Here is an 8,342-nt window from a genome sequence, read left to right as displayed (position 1 = left end):
GAAATGCTTAGGCTTTATGTAATTTGTAAAATTGCGAGCATACGAATAAGATGGATTTGTCAGCTCTCCCAATCCCCTCTCATTTTGCACATTTCCACTGTATTCTGTGTAAATATCATCTTCTCCAAGTTACCTAGAAAAATTGTCATTGACCTGGACCTGGGAACTGTGAATACTATTATTGGACAACTTTAGTAAGACCACTGATGACTTCTTGCTAGGAAATGGACTTCTAGTTCAGCCAGTGACATGGTTGTTAAGATGGTTGATATCACATGGCTCACTGCATGGTTCAAATCCCAGACCTACCAACTTGAAAAACATACCAGGCACGTGTGTATGTATGCTCAAGAGCTATATGCCCAAGAGCTCAAAAGTGGGGAAAAATAGAAGAGAAAGGACTGCAGTGAGACCATCCCTCTGAGGGGTATTCCATATGCAAAACTAGATAACGTGCTCATCAAAGTTCATTGTTTCAAAAAGGAACAGCACAAGTTTGATGTACTCAAGTTCTTAATGCATGACAATGTTCCTATCAGCCTCATGAGCTGAGTCCCATGTAGTCCATCAGTGACTGCCCTTCTAATGCATCTAAAGCAAGTTGGGCCACATAGGAAGTACCTGACTGCAGGGAGCACAGATGTGAGGTCAGCCTTTCATTTGTGAGTCAGGGATTATATGAGCTAATATTCCACATTGTATTATCCAGTGAAGATACTGTTTTAGTCAGGATCAACATTTATTTGGTATCAACTTTTTTTTTTTAAGAGATTTTTACTATAGGGCATGTGTGCTCACCCGAGAGACAGAGAGAGAAAGTGAGAAATCATCCCCCAGGGAGTATGGTCATGCTACAATCCCTTCTCCTCTTGGGATTTTGGGCATGTACACAAATGCCCCTGGCATGAGTTTCAAGCCACTGGGTTGGTTCGGCCAGTGGAAGCCCAGCACCTTAACCACTAAGCCACCTGCTGGCCCCTTGATATCAACTTCTAAACATCACTTTGTCAATGTAAGAGTGAACAAATGTTGTATCTTATATTTTCTTGAACCTTTCTGTAACTCAAAAAGAGTTAAAATAACTCAAAAAGGCTCAGCTGATATTTGCTTATAATGACAGAAATTATAGCACTTGTCAAGGAGCAAGAAAAAGACAGTTAATTCATTTAATCATCTTTAGCAGATGATTACATCTTAAGATATCTTTTTTTTGAGAGAGAGAGAGAGAGAGAGAGATTTTTTGCTATATAGCATATGCACTAGTCAGAAAAACAGAGAAAGAAAGAAATTGAGAAATCATTCCCCAGAGGGTATGGCCATGCCACAGTCCCTGCTTCCCCATTTTCCTCTTGGGATTTTGGGCACACACTCACACACGCCCAGCATGAGTTTGAAGTCACTGGGTCTGGGACTCAAACTGCAGTCATCTGTGGAGGAGTCCAGCAACATAACCATTACGCCATCTGCTGGTCCCTTGTTAAGAGACCTTAATGATCTATTTTGTGGAACATGGCTGAAACTAGGTCCTGGTAAAGGCTTAGTTGTTTCTACCTCAAATATGTTGCTTTAGTAAGTTGTTACAAACAAAAGTAATTTTCTCATTTACTTATTCCAATCTCCTTTCTATTTGCAACATTCTTTTTAAAATTATTTATTAATTCAATTCCATTTGTTATTTTTATTTTTTTTAATTTGACCAGAGACAGAGAGAGAGAAAGGGAAAGTGAGAAGGCAAATTGCCTGGCCCAAGACTAGAACTACAGTCAGCCATGTGGGAATCCAGCACCTTTAATCACCACAGCTACCAGCCCCTGTAATATTCTTTTTTAAAAAGAATTATTTATTTAAATTTTTATTTATTATTATTTAGTTTGATTAGAGAGAGAGAGAGAAAGAAAGCTGCCAGGTCTGGAACCTGGACCGTGGTCGGCCATGAGGGAGTCCAGTGCCTTAATCACTGTGCTACCCGCTGGCCCTCCATTTGCAGTATTCTGGAGTCTGTTTCCAACTTGATACCTGGATCACTTTTTCTCCCAAGACTGCCATTTGCCATGCATGGACTGTGACTCTGGACAACCAGATGATTATTTTTAAAAAGTCAGTCATTCAAGAATGTTTATCCATGCTTCCTTTTCATCTCTGCTCTGGACTAAAAAGGTGGGAGTGACAAAAATTTGCATCTTCCCTCGGTTATATTAATTCCATGTGTGAAAGATCTTTTTAAGGGGCCAGCAGATGGCATAATGATTACATTGCTGGACTCCCACTAGACCACAGTTTGAGTCCCAGACCCAGCAGCTTGATAAAACCCATGCCAGGCACATGTGCATGTGTACCCAAGAAATCCCAAGAGGGGAACAGAAAAGAAAAGATTGTGGTGTGACCATCCACCCTGGGGGGTAATTTCTCACTTTCTGTCTCTCTCGTGAGCGTACAAACCCTATAGAAAAATCTCTCTAAAAGAAAAAAAAGATATTTTAAAATTAATTACTCATGTCCTGAAAACAGTTTTCCACCTTACTTTTGCCAATATCCCTAACAATATGATATTCTTAAGGGCTGACACTGGGCAAATATTTCCTAACTTAAGTTGTGAGGCCCTAGATATATTGGATCTGCCATAGTGTCCTGCAGTATAAAACTGTTTACAGTAAGTGATGACAAGCATGACTTCCTCTTTAGGTGATTTCCTACAATGTTGGGGTCGTTTGTTATATCCTGACTAATGTAGAAGATGATAGGTGTCTAGGCAAAGAGAGCCACATGAACAAAAAGCAGAAAGACAGGAAAACACATTGAATGGTTTAGAAGTATGGGAAAGAAAGAAGTATTTCATCTCTAATGAAATATTGAGGGTCATATGTCAAGAGGGCATCGTTTGATAAACTAATTGAATGAAAATGAAAACAATTATTTTCTGACATGATGCAAAGAGAATTTTAGTAAGAATACCTTGGTGGCAAAGTGAGTTGGGTAAAATTTCAAATTATTTTGCAGGCAAATAAACCACCAACTCGAGTTTTATTATAGACAAAGAGAATCTGCTCAAGTGGGGCATGACTGGATCCAGGGGTTCATATAATATCATAAGGACTCAGTCTTTCTCTCAGTTTCTCAGCTTTTCCCCTAACAGTTTTACCCTCAGAAAATGATCTTTGACAACTTCAGTCTCGCTTTCTGTGCATCAAGTCTAGCAGCAAGAGATTCTCTTTCCCAACTGAGAAATTAGTTTATGTTCAGAGCATATGATTAACATATGCAGCTTTAAAATAATCACTGTGCTTATGTACAGGTCACATGCAAGAGCATACAAAGCCTATTATATCCTTCACCTGTTGCTGCAGTAATGCTGTGTAACAACAACAACAAAAATTACAAAGCTTCAGTGCTCTACAATCACAAGAATGTAGGAGGGAATTTCAAAACGTCATAGAAAAATAGAATTAAAGTTCAAGTTCATTTTAGTGCAAGAAACTTTGAAATCTATGCATAGTTTCTTCATAGTATGCATTTCCATAAACTTTTTTGAAGACCCTTCATATTGCACATATGCCTGAGGTCTACAGTGATTTTGCTAGGAAGTCTCTGATCCTTCTCATGGATTTCTTATGACCTGGCAAGAGCACAAAAGAGTAATCAGAAGCACGCCAAGCTTCTTGAAACCTTGGCTCATTTTCGTCTTATTCTGCTGGCGAAATTGAGGCAATAAATTCGTACTTTATGGGAAAAACTGTAAAGGTACATAGTAAGGAGGGGTGAAGAACCAGAACTATTGATGAAACAATCTACCACACCCATGAGTAGAGTGGAAGAGTGATAGTTTCCAAGGAAATGTGGATGTGGTTAATATAAAAAGTATGTATAGATTCAGGTTATCAAAACACCAGATGGCCACTTCTGACTGGCAGACTACAATGGAAAACAGAGTATCTGAAAATAGTTGTCGTATTAGTCTCTTAGGGCTACTGTAACAAATCACCATAAACCACAAGGCTTAAAACAACAAATTTATTTTCTCAGTTTTGGAAGCAGAAGCTTGAAATCAAGGTGTCACCTAGACAATATTCTCTCCCTGCTTTGCTTCTTCTGGTTTCTGGTGGCTCTGGGCATTCCTCAGCTTGCTGCAGAAGTCTAGTGTCTGACTCCAACTTCATTTAGCTGCTTCTGTGACTTCTCATTGTGTACAGACTTTTCCTACTGGATATAGAGTCCACTTAGGTAATTCAAGGTGATGTCATATTGAATTCCTTAACTTAATTCCTTCTGCAGAGACTTTTTTTCCCCAAATAAGTTCATATCATGGGTACCAGGGTTAAGATTTGGACCTACTTTGGAGGGGAATGCAATTTGACCCACTATAGCTGATGTTAATATAAAAGGTCAGTAGGAGGGGCCAGCAGGTGGCATGTTGCTTAAGGTGCTGGACTCCCCTCTGGTCTACCATGGTTTGAGACCCAGAGTCAGTGACTTGAAACTCACGCATGTATGCCCAAAAGCCCAGGAGGACAGTGGAGGAGAGGGGATTGCAGTGTGGCCCTCTCCCCAGGGAGGGGGAGTGATTTCTCACTTTCCCTCTCTCTACCTCTCTCTGGCAAGTACATGTAACCTGTGACCAAAAACAAAACAAAACAAAATAAATCAGTAGGGATAGAATAAAAACTAGTACAGAGTTTGTGATGGTGGGAATGGGCAGAAATGATGTTTGAACAATGTGACAAGTAGAATCACTGGCATTTGGTGACTTATGCAGAACTAAGAAAAATTGGGCCAAGAATTTCAAGCCTAAGTGGTCTAAAGAACAGTAGTACCAGTACATCAACAGACTAGAGGAAGTTGTAAGCAAGGAAAATGGAGTAAGGGTCATAGGTTTTTTTTTTTTCTTTGATTTTTTTATTTCAATTTATTTTATACATTCAATCACATGTTACTTAGTTTGCAAAGTGAATATTCCAACATATGCATATTTCTCACCAGTCCAGCTGACAATACTATAAAGTTATCTTATTATATATTATCTAAATAACTAATAACCCATTTAATTGTCACATGAATGCCTCGTCTCTCTTCTTCCTTAGACTCTACTCTTTCACCCACCCTCGTAGTTTGGTTTTGATATAGTGTGTGGATTGGCAAATATAAAGAAAAGAAAACCAAAGCAGAAAGAAGCCAAATTGAAGATACTCATCTAGCTGACCCCTATGTATCAAAAATTTGACTTTGAATTCAGAATTTTCAAAAGTTGTGTTTAAACTCTATTGAGTCTCTATAACCAATCACTCTATAACATCACTTTTATGCCAGGGAAATGGTTCTTGAAAGAAATGCTTCTAAGAAAATCATTAATATTTTGTATCTATTATTATTAGGATCAATTATGTTTTACCATAACAGTACTATAATTATCTTAAAATATTTGATATCATGGAATATCTTTGGGATATCAGTAAGACAACACTAAATAAAATTCTGGGTTTATATCATGTTTATTTTGTTAAGCCTCTGAATTCCTGCTTTCCATACTATCCACATTTGTTCTGGATTCTGGTCATAATATAAAGGAAACTTCCACAATGTCCAGAGCCTTTGATGTCCTACAAATGAAGGAGGAGGATGTCCTCAAATTCCTTACAGCAGGAACCCACTTAGGTGGCACTAACCTTGACTTCCAAATGGAGCAGTACATCTACAAAAGGAAAAGTGACGGCCTCTCCATCATAAATCTGAAGAGGACCTGGGAGAAGCTTCTGCTGGCAGCTCACGCAATTGTTGCCATTGAAAATCCTGCCAACGTCAGTGTCATATCTTCTAGGGACACCAGACAGAGGGCTGTGCTGAAGTTTGCTGCTGCCTCTGGAGCCACTTCTATTGCTGACCACTTCACTTCTGGAACCTTCTCTAGCCAGATCCAGGCAGCCTTCTGGGAGCCCTTTCTTCTGGTGGTTACTGATCCCAGGGCCAACCACCAGCCTCTCACAGAGGCATTTTATGTTAATCCACCTACATTGCTCTGTGTAACACTGATTCTCCTCTGCGCCACATGGACATTGCCATCCTAGGCAACAGCAAGGGCGCTTACTCAGTGGGTCTGATGTGGTGAATGCTGGCCAGGGAAGTGCTGCAAATGTGTGGTACCATTTCCCCGTGAACACCCATAGGAGGTCATGTTTAATCTCTACCTCTACAGAGATCCTGAAAAGATGGAAAAGGAGGAACAAGCTGCTGCTGCAAAGGCTGTGACCAAAGAGGAACTTCAAGGTGAATGGACTACTCCAGTCTACTGCTACTCAGCCTGAAGTTGCACATTGGTCTGAGGTGCCTGGTCTGCAGCATCCACTGCTTAGGCCACTGAATGGGTGGAAATAATCACTGAGTCTTAAGAAACTGTTCTTCCTCAGACTCTTATACAAAGAGTAAACAAGGTTGATAAGGAAAATAAACAGCTTCAAAAAAAAAAAATAGAAGATGACTCTGATTCCTTTTCTTTTCTTTTTTTATTTTTTTAAGAGAGAGATTTTTTGCTATAGAGCATGTGTTCTCACCAGAGAGACAGAGAAAGATAGAAAGTGAGAAACCATTCCCCAGGGGCGATGGCCATGCCACAATCCCTTCTCTTCCATTCTCCTCTTAGGATTTTGGGCACATACACACATGCACCCAGCATGAGTTTTAACCCGCTGGGTCTGGGATTTGAACCATGGTCAACTACATGGGAGTCAGTGACATAACCATTATGCCATCTGCTGGTCTCTCTGACTTCTTTTCAATGAGAAATAAAAGTATAACTTCTATTGTGAGTCTTTATTAATTAGGAAATTTTGTTAACCAGAGCATCCCCAACCAATGATCATCACCATAAGTGTTGACCTGTTACGTTTCTTAAAGTAGATATCTTTAGTTAATAAATATCTTTCTACACTCCATGTGATTCTGAGTAGTTTCCTGCATCAGAGACTTTATGTAAAAGAGATCTTTTTTTTTTCCTTTTTTTAATGTGTAGCAGGTGGGGCCAGCAGGTGATGTGGTGGTTAAGTTTGCTGGACTCCCACATGGCCAACCGTGGCTCAAATCCCAGACCTGGTGGTGGCTTGCTTTCTCACTTTCCCTCTCTCTCTGTCTCTGTTTCTCTCTGGTCAAATTAAAATTATAATAATGATGATGAATAAAAGTAAATTAAATAATTCTTTTAAACAAATTTGTAGCAGGAAGGGCAACTATAGATACTAGAGGTAGTAAGGGGGTGTAAGAGGGATTGCATAATAGGGGAAAGAAAGGATGGGAACCGGGGAAAAGCAAATACATCTAATTGACACAAAAATGAAAAGTTATTTGCTGATGATAATGTATATTGTAATGTCTTTGTCTTGACTGATATGCACTGTATTTGTACTGGGAAAAACCATGTTGAACACTATAAAGATATATAGTGATTAAATGTAAATAATAAATATATATAAAAACTGTGTATTGCAAATATGTTCTACAGCTTCAATTACAGTCTGTTCTTTTTAACTGTTCTACCCTATGAACAGTAGAGTACAATTAGTTCTAGAGAACTTGGCAACACAAGTAGACCACAAAGGCTAATAGAAAAAGCACGGCTTTATCAAAGTAAGATGCCCTATCTTTTTTTTTTTTTTTTGGAGAGATTTTCACTGTAGGGCGCATGCGCTCACCAGACAGAGAGAGAGACATAGAGAGAGAAAGCGAGAAATCACCCCCTAGGGGGGATGGTCACGCCGCAATCCCTTCTCCTCCATTCTCCTCTCAGGATCTTGGGCATGCACGCACACGTGCCCGGCGTGAGTTTTAAGCCACCGGGTCTGGGACACGAACCACGGTCGACTACGTGGGAGTCCAGCGACATAGCCATTACGCTAACTGCTGGTTCCCAAGATACCCTATCTTGGTCCGTTTGCCAGTGATGTGACCTCAGGGGAAATCACTTGATCTTTTTGTGCCTTAGTTTCATCAAGTATTTCTTCCTTTCATATCACCTAGATGTGTATGTCCAACACAGATACCTTGTTAATTAGCAAAGGAATACTAAAAATGTTTTCACTGGTAAAAATTGATAACTTGTTTATTATCTTAATCATTAATCAGTTCTCACTGGGATAATTAGTGCTATTCAAGACATATGATTAACTGAAATATTATAATTCATCAACATTTAAAAAATGTTTCCCACACTTGGCTCCTCAAGCATGATCCTCAAACGTCCTAGTGTCTATACATTGGCTTTCTGATGTCAACTTAAGAGTAGTAGAATTCTGCCTCCAGGATATTGTTTAGTTAGTTTCAAGTCATTAGAGTTCTTAAGAGGACAGGAAGCTGAGTTTGTA

General features: G+C 39.4%; 1 long non-coding RNA gene across 2 annotated transcripts in view; it reads left to right on the top strand.

The window, feature by feature from the left end:
- LOC102491072 (uncharacterized) overlaps positions 1–6,433 on the top strand; it is a 39,911-nt gene extending 33,478 nt beyond the window's left edge. The window contains exon 4 of one of the 2 annotated variants that reach the window (XR_003548712.1): positions 6,185–6,433. This is a non-coding gene — a long non-coding RNA (uncharacterized LOC102491072). The other variant, XR_003548711.1, reaches the window with a different exon arrangement.
- The last annotated feature ends 1,909 nt before the right edge of the window (positions 6,434–8,342 follow it).

This window comes from Tupaia chinensis, unplaced genomic scaffold (assembly GCF_000334495.1).
Source record: "Tupaia chinensis unplaced genomic scaffold, TupChi_1.0 Scaffold000018_1, whole genome shotgun sequence".
Classification (NCBI taxonomy): Eukaryota; Metazoa; Chordata; class Mammalia; order Scandentia; family Tupaiidae; genus Tupaia; species Tupaia belangeri.
Note: the sequence above shows the minus strand (reverse complement) of the source record. Positions and strands in the feature narration are given on the sequence as shown.